The sequence below is a fragment of the Seriola dumerili genome, unplaced genomic scaffold, assembly GCF_002260705.1.
Source record: "Seriola dumerili isolate Sdu_G_001 unplaced genomic scaffold, Sdu_1.0 BDQW01000138.1, whole genome shotgun sequence".
In the NCBI taxonomy this organism is placed as follows: Eukaryota; Metazoa; Chordata; class Actinopteri; order Carangiformes; family Carangidae; genus Seriola; species Seriola dumerili.
In genome coordinates this window covers 3,778,424-3,796,807 of record NW_019174393.1, presented here as the reverse complement: position 1 = coordinate 3,796,807, position 18,384 = coordinate 3,778,424, and the positions used below count along the sequence as shown (strand labels likewise).

Sequence of the window (18,384 nt, the reverse complement as noted above, 5' to 3'; positions counted from 1 at the left end):
TCTGTGCTTTCAAAAGAGAAGAAAATATCGGTTTTCATCCTAAATCTATAAATGCTTCATTGAGAGCTCGTCTCATTAGTCATTACCCCTGTGTTTCTGTTTAAGCATCAGGAGGCGTCCTGGGTCTGCTGGTTTTTTAACTTTCATGTTGCCTGTTTGGGACTCAAACGTCTCATCCCTCAGGGCTGAGCGGGTCTCTCTCAGCTAAAGTTGATTTAGTTAGATGCAACTTCTGAGCTTCTGGCCCGGACGTGAGTGTACAGGCATCAAAGCCTACCTGCCTGCCTTGGCCAGATGGTGGTAAAATTTTTAAAAAAAAACATGCCTGACCTTCACTGTGTCTAGCTTATTTATAATCGTACAGTTTTAGGTTGCCCGTCTGTTGTTTTCCTAGGCAGGAGCTGCATTTATTTTGGACATCTTCTTTATTAAATTCAATAACAAGTACTCACGTCTAAGGAGGAATTGCTGAGGAATTTGAATCAGTGAGGCTCAAAGAAAGAACAAAAGATAAGTGACTCACCACTATGAGAAAAACGAAGGGTGCTCTTTTATTTGATATACATAAGATTGTGCACTTACTTTTTTAAAAGGTTTGCTCAAATACTCAAACAAAGTAGGGTTTGGAATGAATAATGCAGGACTGACTCATCATACTAGCTGTGTATTTCTTTATTTGAAATGAAAAATAAAAGGAAACTTACTACACATTCTTACACTGTGCAGATCTTGTATAACTGACAGTGCTTAAAGGAGCTATTTGTAAGTTTTGCTATCACTATATAACCAATGTTAGCATTAGCAGCTGTTTACTTACCAGTCTAGAAGAAACTTTGCGAGATCTGCATCAAACTTTGTTCCTTTACTCACTGCAGTGGAGGAAAACTTCTCTATCGTGTCTCTTCTTCTACTGAAGTTAGAATGCTAACCAGCTAGCCTCGTCCGCCTCGTCACTTCAGGGTAGCGACTCACTGTAGCCTCAAATCTGCCCTGAAGACGTAGCGCTGCTCAGAGGACGTATCATAACCTCTTGCCTTGTAAACTCAACAATGGATTGTCAAGCGACATCACCACCATCCGCTCCCGATGAGAAACCATGTTTGGCGGCAGAGAAAAAGTACAGATAGCATCTATTAGAAACCAAACAGGGTTTGGTAACTGTTATTGCTGATACTGTTAATGCTCTTGATGGAGATTTGACCCTTGTAAGACTTGTTTTCCTTCATCTTATGCACATTGCAAGTAGGTGAAGTTGTGAATATCATGACTAAAATTCATTACTCAGATCAGTAGGAGGACCAGACATATGTACTGCAACGGCTAGTCCATGTCATCACTTTCTATCCATAACAACTACGTCACCACAAACAAAACACCATGTCCTGGTTCTGGTCATAATTACTTTTTCCGGAGGAGAGAGAAGAGGTGTGAGCTCCAGATGTCACTTTAAATCCAAAACAAGCCATCAGTATAATGTGTAAACAGCTCAAAAACAGGGGGATACCAGACAGTGTCATACGGCAGCCTCATTACATCCCACAAAAATACAAGTGCCCCTGTGCAAAGGTTTGGCAGAAAAGAGGTGTATTCATCCTTTGGCTGTTTCCTAACAGCCTGCCTGGCGTCCTTCTGCCAAATTCTTTGAGCCAAATTCAAGTGGGCCTCAGATCTGGCTGTTGTCAAGGCTGCCTGTCTGGTGGGAAGGAAACAACCAGCTTCAAGAAAACAATGAAAATGACTCCATCCAGCCTTCAAACTCGAAGGACAGGATGACATGAGATTTACAGAATGATGGAGGCTCTTGCTTCTCAGGGGTAATATTTCCATACCGGATATTGGCTTTGTGTCCTCGCTGCTAAACCGAGGAACCCCTATTGTTCGTTAAACATTAGTCCCTCTGCCTCTTATTAAAGAGATGTCGAGATCTAAACACCAATATGAGCCTAAGCTTAATATTGTGTGTTTGTGTCTTTCATGAGACTGCCCTTCCTATTGCATATGAGTGTGTATACACAGGAGAATATTTGATGTGTTGTCTAGAGCGGTGAGATAAATGGACAGTGGGCCGGTTAGTTTTTTCTCAATTGCAGATATTTGAGTCTGAGAAGCGCTGGATATAGTCATGCAATATGTGCTGTTGTTGTCCACACATTGATGTAATGGGCAGTTAATGCAAAAGATGAATCTACAGTTTCTCTAAGTCTGTGGTCATGGCTTTAGTCTGCTTGTTTTGTCCGACCATCCAAAGATATTCAATTTATTCTTATACAAACATATCTGAGAGGCCGAAATCTCAGCATAGTTTTAATTTATGCTTGAAAGAAAGATTAATCAATTATCAAAATAGTTGCCAATTAATTTTCTGTCGAATAACTAATCAATTAATTGACTGAACATTGCAGCTCTACTTTATTTAATTCCATCAAGTTTTCTGCATTGACCAAAACGTCTTCTTCTGCAGAGGTTTAATGGCACCCAACCGCAGAATTGGCGCCACCAGCTGTTAATCTCTCTACTCCTAATATTCTAATTACACAGTAGTGAACCTGAACGCACATACTTTGCCAATTTTCATTTGCTGAATTTGCATTGGAATTTAATTATAGTCAGTTCAATTAATTCTAATTAACTATCACCATATTGTATTGAACAACTGACTTACACATACGCACTAAACAGCCGTAAAGCACCATCAAATGACATGAATAAATTGAATATTATATACTTGTAGTTAAGCACTAAACAGGCCTATAATCCGATAATGAACAGATCAATAATATATAACTGTTATATTAGCTTCAGTAATGTAAAAAGACTTGACTAAGTCCAGGTGTTGTTGGTGCATCATGGACCTGAGTCAGGGTGTAACATGGGAAACACTCCATATGCTGCTCCAATCTAGCTCGGTCACTGTGCTGATGATGAGACTGATGGCTTCAGTCCACAGACAGAGCAGTGGAACCTCCACGATAATATTGTTTGAGCTCACCTGCAGCAGGCTCCCAGGATGAATGTTTGCTGTGGATATTAGGGTGAAGGCAAGACAGCAGGAGATGGCTCTTCTGAATACGAGAGTATGAAAGAAAGAATGAAAGACAGGCTGCCACAGTTGTGATGGTACAAGAGCTATGAAAGCAAAGAAAGACACACAGATGAGAATGTTTTGGGGACGTTCCCTCCTCCTTAGGATTAGGATAATTATGAAAGATGAACGACCCCATCATGCCAAATTTCTGTCAGTTTCAACTGTGTTTTACTCACTCACTGAAATTTAAAAACACAGCTGATGCTGGTGACACGGCTTTGGTTTGATTTCAGGACGTATTCTCTGCAGTGACCTCTTATTTTCAGGCCTCATACAGGGGAGTTTAGCTGTGAGGCCATCACTCAGGGTAAGGTAGAGTCTATTACTGACCCCTCGACTTTAAAAATAGACATGTCTTTAAGGGCCTTCTTCACCTGGCTTATTGGGTGTCAATACTGCCACAGAGGCCGACCGGTATCCCCAGGCACTTGAAGTCTATTTTAGGACCTCATATCCCAATGGGCAGACAGTGAGGTGTTTGTTTTTCAAAACCTCATGACTGTTACACATTCATGAAACACCTTCTCAGTAAAAGCACAGAGTTGGCTTCCAAAGCCCTCCTGCTGTCTACTGGTAAATATCAGCCTCTAATTAGCGGCTGTTTATATCTTTCACGGCATCATCTTTTGGACGTCAGCCGGCCCGCTCTGGTACCGATTTTCTGCCTTTAGCAATCAATGGACAAAACTCACTCTCTCCTCTCTCCATCTGCATGTTTTTATGTAGAGAAGAAGTGAGAAGTCGGTAAATGTTGGAAAATCATCCACTTGCATTCACATTTTGGGACGAAGATTGTGTTTTATTTTGGAAAACCTACCACTGAAGTTTGCTTCATTATATCATAGTCCTCAGTCCTGCTAATGGCACGCAAATTTTACACCCCCTGACATGGTGTGAGATTAGCCACCCCATGTACATCTAATTTAGAAAGGGTAACACCTCACCTCTCTGAAGGGCTCCAGCTCCCTCACTCCCAATCATTTTTTTTAACAGCAGTATCCTTGCACGGGCCAATTAAGAAACACTATGAAGCCAGTTTACAGTGCTACTTTGATCATGCCTGAGTTGGACTTGTTAAGGTTTATGACTTTAATTAAAGGTTAAATTTGATCACGGGATCTTCTGATTCATAAAGCGTGTTTGTCCTCTGAACCTATTAAAGTTGCGCAGCACATGTTGTTAAATGTATTCGTGCTTCATGGTGAGCCATCTGCTTCCTGCAAACGGGATCACCATTTTCTATCACCAATTACTGCAAAGCTTATTAACATTTTGAAATTGGTTGGGCTCAAATCACAATCTTTGCCATGCATAATTGGCATATGTTGTATTTTACAGATTTACATTGTGTGTTTGCTGCATTGTCCATCAATAATAACATTGTGTCGTGAGAAAAGATTTGAGCATGAGTATATGAGGGTTGCTTGTCCGATGATTTACTGTGTTGAAACATAAAGAACTAAAAATGTGGAATGGTTTTCTCTGTCCATCAAAAAGGATGGAATTTGAAAGTACAGTTTAATTATAGTAATGACCTATTATTGGCAATCACACCACCTCAATCACGCCACCTCAATCACGCCACCTCTCTGGAGTGTCAGCCTACTTCTTTTCACCTAATAGTGGACAATGGGAAATTTTTCAGGTATTGAACTATATTAATTAATGACTACCTCACTGATTAACTATTGTAAAACTTCTGCCTTCAGGCATGAGTCGTTTTTATTTAAAACTTCAGCTAATAATCCTCATGCTGGACATCTTTGTTAGAAAACCTACAGCGACCCACTAATTACATTTTTTAAAGGAGGCCTTTGTTCATTTGTCTTCATCCACTCATTTGACATATGTAATTAAATTGTACCAAGCACTGTGTTTAGAGTATACTGGTTGAGCCACTCGTGTGTTTTGTGATGTTATCTTTAGGTTTACACTACGGACACTAACGCCATGATATTTCTTTTTCAGTGAGCTGCCAGTTGGAAAGGAAGACTGGAAGAAACCCCTCTGAGATACTGTAAGTGTCTAACTTCTACAGTGAATCCTTAATATGTCCAGTGTATGTCACAGACACTATAATGTAGGCCATTTACAGCAATGTACCTCCAATTCTGTTATTTGTAAAAGTGGCCTCATTATATTTACAGAAAACAACATCTTCATCTTCATCTTATCCTCCTGTTATTCTCTGACACATACACACAGTATCAATCAGATCAGTACATCCAGCAGGGGAGTCAGGATGCCTGATGGCCTCTGGTCTCATTTGAGATGCAGACGTTGTCCTGTTGCTTCCTTTAATGAGATCTGGAGGCGTGCAATCTAATATTCACCACCGAGGCTCCAACATGGCCCCTGAGCCTGTAACCCAGAAGGCTGTGTGCTAATTCAATGGAGTGAAGTCAGCTGTGATCAGAAGGACTGGAGTGGCCATTCAGTCAAAAAGGGATGAGAGGCTTTTTTATCCTTTTCCTATACACAGTGTACTAATAGTCCACAGTTGTGTTCTTAAAAAGGAAAACACAGGTTTTGGCAGAAAAGGATCACACAAACACAAATGTTGCAGAGGCTGAAGTTCCTCCAGTAACACTGTCAGCTACCTGTTACTGACTTTCCTTTACATTAAGCACTATGAGACGGAGAAACTCGGCATTACACATCACACACAAAACCACTTGTTTTGGTACATGATAGCTTTACAGTGTTGGGTTTCTACACTCAGGTTTGGTTAGCGCAGTAGATTTTTCAGACAAAGGTTAAATTATTGTGGCGCTGTGTGAAGAAAATGACCTTGTTGTAGGTTTGGGCTCTTTATGCCACCAGTTGACATTTAGTCCCCACAGTCAGGCTAATTTGAGGGCTCAGTATGAAGATAATATTTTTAGTGGCCCATATAGTTCTTCATAATGTCAGATACTTTCTCGACTTTTTGCTCTCTTGAACTGGACTTAAGCTTAACATTACTGTGATGGCAGGGGCGACTGGTAAGAAGTAAGATTAAGAGCTGTTGTAAAGACCTGTATTTTAATTTATCCTTGGAAAAAAGAGCAAACTCACCTGGATAAATTAATACATCATAAGAGAAGCACATGCTATCTGGTCCTACACCATCACTTACATGAGTAATGACAGAGTCTGAAGGGGCAGTGATGGGTAGAAAGGGCCCGTCTGATTTGAGTGGTGTGTTGTTACTCTCCCAGTCCTGTCATGTCACACCTGCTGCCAGCACAACCCAGACCTGGATAAGTGGTGGGAAAGGGATAGACGGATACTTGTTAAAACTTTAAAAAGTGGGGAAAAGTATCTCAGGGAGTAGCTAGAGGTCAGAAGATTATATGTGACAAGCTATATATGAACATATCTGCTGCAGCTTTCTGCTTATGATGAAGGGATGGGTCTACGCTGTGTTTAAAAAGCACTGTAGTGGTGGCCATAAATCTACATTGGCAATACTAGTACTTTGGGGAAGTCAAACTTATCCAGTGGTTGGAAAAAAAATCTGTAACAAATTGTCAGGAAAGTCTCCACGGTGGTTTAAAGGGGTAATTTTGGCTCCAGTGAGTTCATTTGCACACAAATTGTGGGCTGTACGCAAATATCCCCACAGGGTCGCTGGGCAGATGATGAAATTCATGTCACATGGACCCTTGCAGACATTCAGATGTGGAAACAATGAATTGGCCTTTACCATGTTTAATTGGCTCCACCTATGACTTCAACCAATGAGATTAATTGTGCAGTCAGAACAGCACTGCCCCCTGCGTCTACCTTCATTTCGCTCCATTCAGCTTTCATTTGGAATAATGTGATTTCAGCTACAAATACAAGTACACCAGAGAGCTATACATTCATGAACAGTTCAATAATTACTTAAGCAGTTTAGTTGCATGATCATTTTTTATACATGACAGTTGTTGGAGAGGTTTTTCTCTGTTCCTGGTTGGGGACATAGATTTACAGAGATTAGTAATTAGCAGCAGTGTCTGATTTGACGTAGTGGAGCACCCACTCCTCCCTTGATGATGAAGCTCCCTGTATCTGTCCCAGCTGTCTGTCAGCAGTGATTGATGCACTGTGCACATCCCACCTTCACATGCCAGTGTTCACTGCTGTTTACGCCTCAGAGACGTCTCGGCCTCTTTCCATTAGCAGGAGTATTAATCTTCCCTCGTGCCATATGATTGGGTTAAAATCTCACTGTACCACGGTTCCACAGTTTGCCAGAAGGAAGTCAAAGCCGAGAGATTTTTTATTTTTTTTCCTCCTTTAAACTTGCGTCATGTTCAGCAACCACTGACAGTCGCCATAAAGAATTGTTTCTTATAGTTCCACAAAAGACCCGAAATGCTTTGACCAAATTACCCATCTGATAAAGGACAAGCCTTAAGTGCTTCCAGCATCACAATTTAGTTGTTTTTCAATGTGGATTCATTGTTCCTTCACTTCTTTTAAACATCATTATGGAAAATAAAAAAATAAAATTGCTAATGTTCCATTTAGTAATTTGCCAGTGTTTTGGCAGCAGTTTTTGTTAGTGTCTGCTAATTTGTGAGTGTTTCATTGAGTTTGACCCAGTTGTAACCTGATGGCATTTTCAGTGTGCAGATAGCAGAGAAAAGTTTGTACGCCAAATCGTTTTGAAAATCACTTTACTTTAACGACTAATAAGTGGCTGCTCCAGAGGGCACCTACCATTATTTAAAAAGTTGGTTGTTTTGAATAAAAGCAGAAACATTTTGCAGATGCACAGGACTCATCTAGCTGCTGGTTTTGTTTGCACACCCAAATATGTAGGTTTTTGAAGGTTTTTTTTGCTAATATTCACCTTCCAGCTCATACTCTACAGAGAAGTGATGAATCTGCCAGTGGATGTTAACTCACTCTCAGCTCATGGGGACTGACAGCTGTGTCATTCTGCTCTTACTTAACCAGATCTACCTGAGAGAGGGAGTCGGCTGAAAAGTCATTATTCAGTTCAAAGCAGAACTAAACTAATCCCTACTTTGTATTTTACTGTGCAGGGATGTAAGACAGAAGTGTATGATCTTGGCTGTGTTTGTCTGTGTGGGGACTGAAAACACTAAACTGTAATGTGTCAAAGTCTGGATTTAATAAAATTTGTCACTCGTGAATATTGACTAAATTTCTGGGGATATAATGGAGCTGACTGATGACTGACAAGACACTATTATTCAGTCAGTGTGATGAATTATTTGGTTGCTCACTGCAAGCAGTTTAGAAATATCATTACATTACATTTACTCATTTGTCAGATGCTTTTATCCAGAGCGACTTACAAGTGAGGGACATCAGTAAAGCTTCAGTGCAGCAGGAGATCTTGGTGTAAGTAATAAATACTACAAATATCATTGATGCTTATTTAGGTGCTAAACAGAAATATTTAGCCACACTAGCATCCAACATCTTCTTGATGAATATTACGGTTCTTAGATGGTCATTAAATGATGTATTGTACTGGCTTTGTTGACCCCCTTCAAGCTTCAGTAAAACCTAATGATGTGTTTGTTTGGTAGCAAAGTCAGCTATGTAAAACTTAAAAAAAAAAAGTGGTCAAACCAAGCAATATGGGTGAAAAAATTGGGGTTTTTAATGGGAATCAAGGCTTTTTGTAACAGTTTCTCACCCTCACTAGCTTCATAAATACTATAAAATTGATCATATTTCCCAGAGCGTACCAGGCCTCCATCTGTCACATTTTCATTCTCTCTTTTCGCTTGTCATTGCCTGCACAAAATGAAATCCTCCTCCTTCATTGTCAAGGTAAGTCTTCAGCCATGTTTCCTTTTCAGAGAGGACAGACGGCACTCCTTGTTCCCGTTTTAATCTTGCTGTGCTGCTATTTCATTTCCTGCCTTGTTCATTGAATCAAATCCTGGCCTGCTATTCGATAATGTTTGGGTGACACCAGGCAGACACGTTTCATCTCACTTACAGACTGAGAATTTTCTGACAGAACAAAAATTGTATTCTTTAATTATAATTCGCTATAAGAAAAACAAGTTAATACCTTTTTAATTAGGGAAAAAATTTAAACGATCTTTTAAGTTGTTATATAAGTCTGGATGTTGGTCCATGAGCGGTTACATAATATTAAATTTAAATTACAGAGGAGAATACTGCATGCTCATAGCTGCAGTGAAGTGTGTAATATGAGCAGACTAATTTTGAACCAGTTTTAAAAGAAGTAATTAGCCTAATAATCATTAACCCACAGTTGCTATGGTTATGCTTCATGTGGGGGCAGTTTGGGCAGTTTTATTGCTCATTCCTGCTCTGTGAAGCCAGCTGTTCATCCAACCCCGTTCTCCAAAGGTCAAAGGAATAGAAAGTCCAGGCAAACAGAAAGTTAACATAGTGAAGTGATCTTTTTCTAAAGGTGGTAGGTTTAGAGATTGGATTCATTTTGAAATAATAGAAAGGATAGCTGTTAAATATGTGAAATGAGATGAGATGTAAAACTGCATTGAGATAGTTTTTGGTTCTTAAAACCTCAAGTATATCTTCTTATGGATATCAACACTTCAAATAAAAAGTGTAAAATATGGAACCTTTAACCACTGGTTCTACAGGTGACATGGTTATTCTGTACTCACCAAATTAATTGAGATCTTGGAACATGGTGAAATTGCTGAAAATAGGTCTGATGGGGCAAGAAACACACCAGGTTAGTCTTATTTTGAAGAGAAAACGGAGTTAAAGTTAGAACCCAAACTGTCAGTCGTCAACATCGACCACAACTTACAGCTCAATTTTTTCAACCCTTAGCTATCATAATTGCCATAGTTGGGTACACTCATGGATTTCCTGCACAGTGAGGGACTATTAGCAATGTTACAGGTGCACACACTTTGGGTTTCACCTCCTTTTGACTCATGCTTGTTGCCCAGGTGAACCTATTTTTACCTATGACACTATATTCCAAAATATAAGCAATTACCTTGATGGGTATAATGTTTTCAGAACTTACAGAACTGGTAATAAACTTTAATTTTTATTTAGAAAAGGGCCTTCATAGGTTTCAAAGCTTCAAAATCCAATCTTGGTGTCAAGTCTGGAACCATATCAGCAAATATAGTGGTTCATACGCTGTGGAGCAGTAAAATGTTACTTTAATGTATTTAAAGTACAGTTTTACATACGGTATACACAGGAGTATATAGAGCATTGCATGCATAATCAAAACAGGCCATGAACAGCACATATATTTTCTCGCGAGTGTATGCGCTCAGTGTCATGTACAGAAGAGTTCCTCAGTGACTCTGGCGTGTGCTGGAGGCTGCCACGCAGTGTTTAGTAACCATCAGATGGGGTGGCTCGTCTCTGTCAGTGCAGCTCTATGATCCTTACATGGCGAGAGAGAGAGAGAAAAAAGTCCCCTCTGGATAAGCTTAAGAGAAGACAACACATGGGGGAAGATGGCCTGGTGTGTTCAAAATGGCCACAGGGAAGCCATTTCTCACAATGCTCCAATTCCCCTGGCTCCTTGGTGTCGATCTGTCCTTTGTGAGCCAAAGTGTCTGAGACACATTGCGGTCACCATGGGCTGGAGGAGATATGACAAATACAAAGGACCGACCCTGTTTGCTTCTCTCCCTTGAGAGAACAACGTGTGGCTCAATGATATTGTATGAGCTTAGCTGTTGGAAGACACTTTGGAGGGCTGTCAAATTCATTAGTGAAGTTTCAGAAAATTAGCATACACTTTTAATTGTTAAAAAAAAAAAAAAGAAAGAGTAGCACTCTAATAAAACTGGATGAAGTATTTACTGTCGTTGCAGCCTTGCTTTGATAATGGGAAAACAAGAAATGTGTTGTTATAGCTGTTAGCTACTGCGCTGATCAGCAGGCTAAATCAATTTAAAAGTAATTTAAATATCAACTCATTTAAAGTGAAACAATTACATTTTAATTTGCTTTCCCTTAAACTCAGCAGTTAACACACGCACTGCAGCAAAACCTGAGGCACACACGCATATTTTAAGGCTGAAAAAGAAGATCTGATTGGGAGTGTGATTACTAAAATGACACGTGTCTCGGCCCATCATACACAGCAGTGGTTGTTTCTTCCTGCCCTGGTCCACCAAGGCTCCAACGTTTTTACCCAAAACCAATTTGTTTTTTCCTTCTATTTTCTCTCCTAGCGCCAGGCAATTAACCGAAAACTCTCACCGACTTAATCTTGCTCATGTTGGTTAATTTGATGAACACTTAACAGAATGTGTGCGTTCATGAACTGTCCCCTTTACCACCTTTTTTTCAGTCAAGTGTCTCCAGACCGTTAATCTAATGTAAGTCTATGTTTATATTTAAAAACAATGTTGTCTTCAGTGAAGTCGATACTAAACCAGTGACCAAAGGTAACACAAAGGGAACACACTGCCGAATGTGAAGATGCAACTGTGTGAAAAGACATCACCAACTCTTGGTGTGTGTTAAATTGAAAGCAAGTTTCTTCTTTGCTTTCCTTTGCTTCCTGGCGTCCATGCATCTCATAGGGGCCAAAGTTGATACAGGTCTAAGATGGCTTACTTACTCACAGTTAGGCTTAATTACTATCATCATAGTAAATACAGTACACTGAAGACGCAAACAGTCCTTGCTACCTCCACCAAAGTGCTTATATTTTTGGGCCCACTTGTGTGTATCACAAAAACTGCACAGATTTTCAGTGAAGTTGAGTGGAGAGTCAGGCAGTGAGCCAGGGAACAAGTGATTAGTTTTTGGTGAGGTTCCAGGGATTTTTTAAAGGGTTTCCTAACATTTTGAGATAGTTCTTTAGAAAACATTTGCAGTTTTCTAAAGAACTGCTGCACTATTTGAAAAGAACCTGGTACATGCACCCATGATTGTCATTGTGCACAGGTCTGGATCCTAACAAAAAATCACTCATTCAGTTTTACGCATTTTCTAACACATTTCCGCACATTTACAGGCTTGAGCATGTATGCACTCATTGAGGGTTGTCTAGTTGTTTTATTCTCAGTAACAACATGGGGTTTAAGTTACAGGAAGCAAAGTTTACCTATGATTATATTTTCAAAAAAATATTTCTAAGCGTTCATTTTATGCTCTTTTAAAATGACAAAACATCAGATAATCATATAAAATCACCACAGTGTTTGCCTTTTGTTTTAGAAGTCACAGGGTCGTCCTCTCTGTGCAAATGAAATCAGAACACAGCACTGAAAATGGCACAAATGATTGCAAGGCCGTGCAGTTTAAATAACACTCCATGAGTAGCAACAAAATAATCTGGAGCAACTACAGAAAAGAATCTCAAAATGCATGTCTTTTTTGGGGTGTAAAGACACATTTGTCCTCATCTGATACCCAGCCTTCTCTTGTGTTGTGAGGAAAACTCAGTGGGTCCACACAAAGCAAACATGGTGAGATGACAAAATTCTGTCCAAACACAAAAGTGCAACCAAGTAAAGTCTCCTGCTGTGGCTCAGAGTAAAGAAAACAAACTGTTGATGTGGCTGCTTTCTCTGTGCTCCAAAAAGACACTGAACATACACTAAAAATAACATCTTTTGCTGTGAATGTCCGTGACTGACCGAGTGAGTGATGGAGTTAATGACCGATAAAGTTACACCATGGGTTGGCCGAGTGTTGGGAGTTTTCCCATTGGCTTTTACTCTTTCAAAATGATTCAGCTCAAACTGTTTCATGATATCAATATTGTATTTTTTAAATATCACGGTTATTGTTAATAATGGTGTATTGCTGCATCGCTAATTAAAGGCAACACGGTTCAGCCATATATTGGGTTTTATACCTGGTCTTGTAATTTGATAACTGAGAGCCAGAGAGCTGGTGAGGAGAAAAAAAAGACACTGTATTAAAGAGACAGACAGATCCACAGTCCCAACCCACGCTACTGTTTGCTGGCAGAAAGAGGCAAATCGCCTCATGTACCAAAGGTGTCAGAAAAGATGGTAGGCATCATATTAACAGGATCAAAGCTGCTGCGTACTAATCTGTTCCTCCACTATGTGAAATATCTGGGGCGGGAAAGCTTCTCAAACTGCTCTTAGATCAGTTTCTGGTGACTCATCGGGATGTTTGAGCCCAAGGCACCTCCAAACCGAGTCAATTTACTAAGCAACATTGGTTTTGTGTAGCACCACAGGGAAGCTAAAACATCTGGGTTTGGGAAAATGTAATAATGTTTGAGTGGGTGGGTGTGGGTGTATGAAGGTGTGGGTTTAATCCCTCTTTCCAGTCCTTAGGGAGTGTGGGTGGTTCTTTTTTTTTCCACTCAGGGATTAAGCTATGCCTTGGTAAATTTTCAGAAAGTAGTAGAAGGCCACTCTTACTTCCTCGAGAACAAACAGAGTTGGCACATGAGCACAAATGAAGCTCTTAAACACTATCTGGTCTCCACATTCTTCTTCTTCTTCTTCTTTGAGGTACAATACTGAACTCTATGAGAGACTGGACTCTTTCATTAACCTACAAACATTTTTCTAGCAAATCTAGACAGATAGCAGGGTGGTAAATAGACTCCGGGCCCTCAGTCAAAACTAAGTATCGAGCCGAAATGTCACCATTCGTAGAGCTGGAGACACTTTTAATCTTGCCACGTTCTCTTATCTTTAAATTGAAACGCACCTCTGAGTTTTAGCTTTCAGATGTTGGTCGTGTTTTCTTGGAAAGTTTACTCAGACTTCTCCCACTCACAACTGTTGCCCAGAGCAACAAACAGTAGTGATGTGTTAGTTCCACCTGTTAATCTGTGTTGTGATCACGTCAATGAGCCGCAGCAGAGAATAAATTGATTCAGTCATTCTGTTGGGGATTTGGGAACAGTTTCTGTTTTTAAATATGATAGTTTCCCTTCTTCTTCACCTAATAAAATAAGAAGCTTATGTTTGACTTCTCAGATTAGAGTGTGAGCTAAACTCTTATCATTTCTACACTAATGCAGGCTAAACTGTCCAAAGAGAAATGGATATTGTTTTTCTCAGATGAATATCAGTGATATTCTTGTTTTAATTATCTCTTTATCTGCATGTTTCTTTTTCTCTCTATTTGACTTTGAAATTCAGGTTCTTGTAGTTTTCCTCTGTGCCACTGAAGAAGCATCCAAAGTTTAAGCAAAGCAGACATTTGGCCTTCTTGCCTCTGGCCTGCAGGCTGCTCTGAATTGAAGCGCTAATGGATTGATAGGCCGACTCGGGAGCAATTTAGTTGCCTCTCCTCATCACTGCGGCCCCCATGCCCGTCTTTTTTCCTCAGCGCGATAATGACACGCGCCAAGGCTAACGTAATTGCGCTGAATTGTGTGTTTAGCAAACTTAATCTGGCAGGGAAATATTTAAACAGATCACAGGGGTGAACTCAATCACACTGATGATGCCTGTTCAGCTCGTGACTTTGCATATGAGAGCTCGTGGCCAAATTCTCCAAAATGGATTAGTAAGACTCGGGGAAATCATTGTTAGCAGCATGTCAGCCTCAGACATGGATTTGTGCTTTGACTGTAATTTTCTTTTATTCTCTGTGTCTCCATGTCTTGACATTCTACTCATTATATGGGATACACCTCCATAATTAGCTCTGCCCAGGTGTTTACATCCTTGTTCCTGTCAAGCTTCTTTTCTTGCGGTATAACAATGTTTTATTAATTTGGTGTATTGTTTTTTTGCATGGTTGAAAGCTTCTGGCTTTTGGATGTTTCTTCAGCGTCAAATTCCAGTTCTGTGGTTTCCAACCTTTTTAACTTGTGACCCCTCCTTAAACCAAAGCTTTTTCTACTCCTGGCTCCTTAGTACAGGTTTCACATGTCTATTCGAGTTGTAGCAAAGAGTCATTTTTCCTTCTCAGATAGTTTCATCAGAACACTTTTAGAGACCCAGAGATGTCAAATTATTGGTAGCTCTCTACTTTATGGATCCGTTCATTCTTAACAATTTTCCAGGAAAGTTTCCTGGAAAGAGCCGATGCAATTTGGCACTAACAGGTAAAAAATGGAGATAGCAGTGCAATTGTGCGACTTCCATTTCTTTAAGTGCAGTTAAATGCAAAGCTAACACGTCCTTGAGTCAGATCCCAGCAGGTCAGCTGAACAACAGAAACCTTACTCTGCAATCAAGCATACAATTCAACCAAGTATGACGTCCAGTGAATCATGAATCATTTTCAGATTAATGAAACTTCCTTTTCCTCTATAAAAACTTTTATGACTAACTTTGGACTTACTACCAAATTACAAACTAATGACATAGAGAGAGTATCAGGAAATCATTTATATTATTAGTTCATGTAAATCAATATAGTGTTACCAAAGTAGTCAATAATTCGAAAGCAAAAAACAACAACAAAAGAAATGTGTGTTTCCTCCTTCGTGAGACTTCAGATTTATTTTGTGACTCCCCCATTCGGTTCAGGCCAAATGGTTGTGCTTTCTTCTTCACTTTTATTGCCTTGGATCTGAGATTCCTTCATTCCTGTTTTGCTTTTACATGAATATTTTCATGGGAAACAGTAGATAAGGCGTCCAAACAAACGTAAGCTCAACATCATTGTAGCCTGTAAAGTGATTATCATGAAGTCTCAATTATTCCATGCATGTATGTTTCTTTAAAATTCAGCAACAAACACTTTAATGATAGCAAACCATTACAAAACCATTAAGCAAAATGGATTCAGCTAATGAGGTTTTACTCAACAAAAGAGGAGGGAAGTTTATGAGGTGGTCTCAGATGTGGTTGCATCTCTTTGCAGAGCCACGCAAAGAAAAAGGGATTTCTCCGCCTAGCCAACGGCAGCCCGAGCCAAAACACCCAGATGCTTGTTTAATGCTGCGCTGGCTCACAGTCGGCTGCAAATTGAACATGGGAGTATAATTCTGCCTGTCTGTTTGTCATGTTCAAACACCGGTGAACCTTCTGCCTGCGTGGCTTCATCAACAAAACCCCCCCCCCCCCCCCCCCCCCCCACTTCACAGAGGATCTTTAATTCCTCTCTCCCATGTTTGAAGGATGGCAACAAGCTGAACCGACGCAGTTGTTCCCATGAAAGCATGAGGCAGATTAAGTCTTTCTTATCCTCCATGCAGTGTCTGTTTGGACTACGTTACAAATTCGGTTTAGTTTATGTGTAACTTCACCATTAGCACTGTGTCAAAGTAGGTTTGCAGTCGAGTTGCTAGGTAACAAAATGCCTCCGAAGACTGTGCTGTTATTTATGAAAACTACGTCAGGTTTTTCACACCTCCAAGAATAAAAGCTGTGCTCACAAGCTGCTTTGTTAGACGGATAAGCTGAGGAATCTTGCCAGAGTAAAGCTGAAATATCATCATATCGAAGTTGTTAGGACGTCAGATTAATCCTCAAACAGAAATGGACTGTAGAGGTGAATGAAAGTTTTCAGCAACACAAGGATTAATGTTCAACCATGAACACAGTGGATAATCAAAAACACATTTAACTCTCATCAACCCAGTGAACATGAAAGCCTGAAAGATTCTCAATCAATGGAGAAACAAAATCACACATGCACCATAATTGGGGTCAACTTGACACTGCAGTCTGGCCCTCTCTGCAGATCCCTAAACTTTCTTGTTGTGTTTTCTTTGCACCACCAAGATAACCACCTCTTTCTAAATCATACTGTAATATGAAGAAAATTACAGCATTTACAGATTTCTTTTTTTGTAGTAGTAGTATCCAAGCACACCACGTCCCCTTGCACTTAAAGATGAAAAAGCCGCAGGCGTCTTTCAGGGCATCTACTCTACTCTTGGTAATAGCAGTGAGGCAGCAGGAGTAAATGAAAGCCCAGTTGGACCCTCAAAGGCAGGGGAGAGGAGCTGCAGTCAATGAACCCCTTTGCCCCCAAAGTCAAGCTTTTTACAGGCCTAGACCAGCTTTGATCTTCTACTGGAAAACCCAAGCTGGAGAGGTGCATTAAAGACAGTGCTGTGGCAATTTTTTTTATTTTTTTGTAATGCTAATGCATTAGGCTTCATTTTGTGGCCTCAGTGCATGGGTTATATTAAAAAAGATGTCAGGGATGAATACATGAATTGAGTCCAAAGGCACCTCTTTTAACATTTGGAGCATTTACTTTCCATTCATATGAAACATGAGCTTTGAGATATTCAGGAGGAGAAACGCTTTGTGACCTTTAGTTCCTCAACTAAAATACTCCCGGTCTTAATACTAAACTCATTGGCACTTATAAAGAAGGTCATGCAGTTGCAGATTTTCTCTATGTGATATGACATTGCAGAGTTATGATTTTAAGTGCAGAAAACTTACACTCTGTGAAGGTAATAACTACCCATCTGGGGATACATTTTAAATACGGACACAGATGCTCTAATGATAGTGTGCTTTTCTTTTTTTTCCTGCTCTGAAGGTTGTTGTTCCAAACATGGCAAAGATTGCTACCCTTCAGAAAAGGAAGCAGCGAAGATCGAGGTTTTATGAATCAGCAACTGGAGTCAACTGTTTATTTTCCCATAATACTCCACAAAAAGAAAAAGAAAGAAAAAAAAAAAAAAAAAAAAAAAAAAAAAAAAAAAAAAAAAAAAAAAAAAAAAAAAAACACTTCTAGAAGCAGGCATCACACAAATTCATCTGGTTCTTTTGCTGCTGTCACCATGGAGACGACCCCCCTCTGGCCTAGTTTAGTTTGCCTGGCCCTTGTAGCAGGTAAACATGAATGCGGTTCATACACTACAGTGCTCCACAGAGAGCAGACACACCTGCTCCGGCTTTATGATTTACACTCTGCTGTGATGAACCTGAGAAGAGTAGAATTCATGATCTCTCAGACATCACTTAGTCATTCTGACATTTACCGTAGCTGACTGAGGAACTACACTTCCAATACAAGGTTGTTTTGACATTATGTACAGTGTACATGAAGTCAGGAAAGTGTTACCTGTCATGCTATTTAAATGTAAAATACTGAATACTAATACTAATACTGAATAAGAACATGAACAAACTGTATGAAAAGCACAAAATAGATGAGATTGCTTCCTCTGTATTATTGCCACTGCTGCTTCAGAATCTTATGAAATGTCACAAAGTCGTGATTACACGACTTTGCAGAGATCTTTCAATATCAAATGAAGGATACAGGAAGTGGAGATTCCTTCATGCATCCCCCGCTACTTAAAAAAATCATACAGGAAACACTGAAATTGCAGTGTTTGGCTATGAGTTCATCTATAAATCTTATCCTGTTTGTATACCATGCTTGATGATCTGCAAGGGCTTCTTTTTGAATTACTTACTTTTTGCAGAATTTGTAGATTTGTA

The 18,384-nt window shown here is 39.8% G+C and overlaps 1 protein-coding gene across 2 annotated transcripts in view; it reads left to right on the top strand.

Annotated features, from left to right (window-relative positions):
* syt1 (synaptotagmin 1) overlaps nucleotides 1-18,384 on the top strand; it is a 161,051-nt gene that overhangs the window by 37,832 nt on the left and 104,835 nt on the right. For both annotated transcript variants that reach the window (XM_022749480.1, XM_022749477.1), the window contains exon 2: nucleotides 5,054-5,102. The gene's annotated coding sequence lies outside the window, so the exon portion shown is untranslated. The remainder of the gene's footprint in view (nucleotides 1-5,053; nucleotides 5,103-18,384) is intronic.